This window comes from Orycteropus afer, unplaced genomic scaffold (genome assembly GCF_000298275.1).
Source record: "Orycteropus afer afer isolate SDZICR_OR568_19922 unplaced genomic scaffold, OryAfe1.0 scaffold00119, whole genome shotgun sequence".
In the NCBI taxonomy this organism is placed as follows: domain Eukaryota; kingdom Metazoa; phylum Chordata; class Mammalia; order Tubulidentata; family Orycteropodidae; genus Orycteropus; species Orycteropus afer.
In genome coordinates this window covers 4997079-4999288 of record NW_006921706.1, presented here as the reverse complement: position 1 = coordinate 4999288, position 2210 = coordinate 4997079, and positions in this window count along the sequence as shown.

Sequence of the window (2210 nt, the reverse complement as noted above, 5' to 3'; positions counted from 1 at the left end):
GAAAAAGAATACATTATCAAGGGCAGAATTTGCAAAAGCAGTGGAAATCATAAATCAGAGTACTCTATTTCCAATAGTCCTGACTGATTCCTGATTATCTAACTAAGTATAAACAGCTAAAATTCTGGTTAAATTATATTCATTTAAAGCATCAGTGGGCTAGGAAATGAGTAATACTTAAAGCTCCAAAATGAAGAAAAATCAGGAAATTAGAAGTGAAAACTGCACTAAAACTAGCCTTCACCTTGAGATTCAATTTGAACTTTGGTTTTAGAGTCTCACAAAGCATAAAAGTAAGAGAAAAAGTTTAGGTCCTGTTCAGTTAGAAAAATCCATAGGATTTTACAAAGTTAACCTTTGCAAAGTTAACCTCTTCCTACTCAAAAATATGGAATTCAAAAAAAAAAAATGTACATGGTATAGGATGAATTAAAGTTAAATCCAAGTCCTTAAACTCCTACAAAAAAAAATTGCCTGGCATACACCTAGATGCTGAATGGAGAAGGTAAAAGGAGCTCAGTAAGATACCTAAATATTTAACTAGATGACACCTTAGCAAATTTGCATGGGAATTTACCCAGGAGGTATAACACAAACAAAAATCCAGCCAAACAAAATAAAAACAAACTGAAAAAAAAAGTTAAACCAAATGTCGACTCCAAAATGATGAAGAAACATTTACTCCCTAGAGATACGACCTTTTTTTAAACTTATGGTAGAATATAGAAAGGTTCTCAGCATTTCAAAGATTCTGAAATGGTTTTCTTGCCACTACCATTGGAATTCAACAAATAAAACAGAGCAGAAGATATATTTTCAGAAAACTGTATTATAACTGGAGAAAAATGTTATTCTGGAAAAAAATTGTTGTTGCTGCCAGGTGGATTCTGACTCATGGCTACCCCATGTATGTAGAATGGAATTGCTCCATAGGGTTTCCAAGGCTGTGACCTTTGGAAGCAGTTTGTCAGGCTTCTGGGTGTATTCAAACCACCAACATTTCCTGTAGTAGTTGAGTATGCTTAATCATTTTCACCACTCAGGTACCCACAGAAACAAGAAGTAGAGAGAAATTCAGGTTAAGTCAGAGAAGTCTGGCCATATAAATCATCAAATTCACAGTTTTAATTTCAGAATCATGATAAACCACCTAATTTTTACTGAAAAATGAACTGATCCAAAAGGCAAAGTAACTAGGCTGCATAATAAAGTCCGAGTATTTTTCAGTGTGTTTATTGAAGATGAATGAACTAAACTTCAGTTTATTGAACATAAAATTAATTGCCCTTTCCTAGAAATTGCAAGAGGCAATAGAGTTAAAAACTTGTATTCCTTTAAAATACACAAGGTCCCAAAATACAATTCTGAATGTGAAAGAATGAATTCAGCATAACAAAAACAGATGTAACCTTGTGATATCAGAGCATTAAGGCAGTTTTTTGAAATGCCTAACTTCACAGCAGCTTAGGCTCTGAAATAATCTGGCTCATTAAAAAATTACGTCTTCTTAATGAAAGCCCATGACTAAATAAATACTCTTTTCTTTGTGTCTTTATCCATTCCTTTGGTGTAAAATCAAGAACAAAAAAAACTTCTTTGATTAATGACCTCTGATAATCATTTCAGTAGAACACATGAAGACATGTTTTAAAATTTTATTTCACTAACAAATTAATTTTGCGTTAATCATAAATGTCACTCACAAGTAAACTATGCATATATATTCAGGGTAATCTATATTTCATCAGTACTAACAGAAAACTTGCCAGTCTGTGTGGGTTTAAACAAGTAATTAGTGCATAAGTTATTAAACATTTTAAACAACTGGCTTACATCAAACCCAAATTAGAAAAGTTCAAAGAAATGTAACAGCATGTTGATTGCACAGGTGTCTGAACTGTGAAGCTTTTCTGTATCATTTATAAAAGACAAAATATGCTAGTTTTATATATGTTTTAATCCTCTTTTCAACCTTAGTCTTTTCATAATCAATTTTGAAAACTATTATTATAATTTAAGTCTCTGTTATCACCCTTTTCTTTTGTTTATAGCTTGTGGAGAGTTCAGGTAAATAAAGAAAGTCCAAGGAGGATCAGCTTCTGAACTAGAAGATATAAACCAAGATTCTTCAGACCTTCCAATTAAATAGGAGTTATTTCTCTCATCTGAACCTGTAGGGCACAAGGGGGATGCAGTTTGTTGAATGGTAA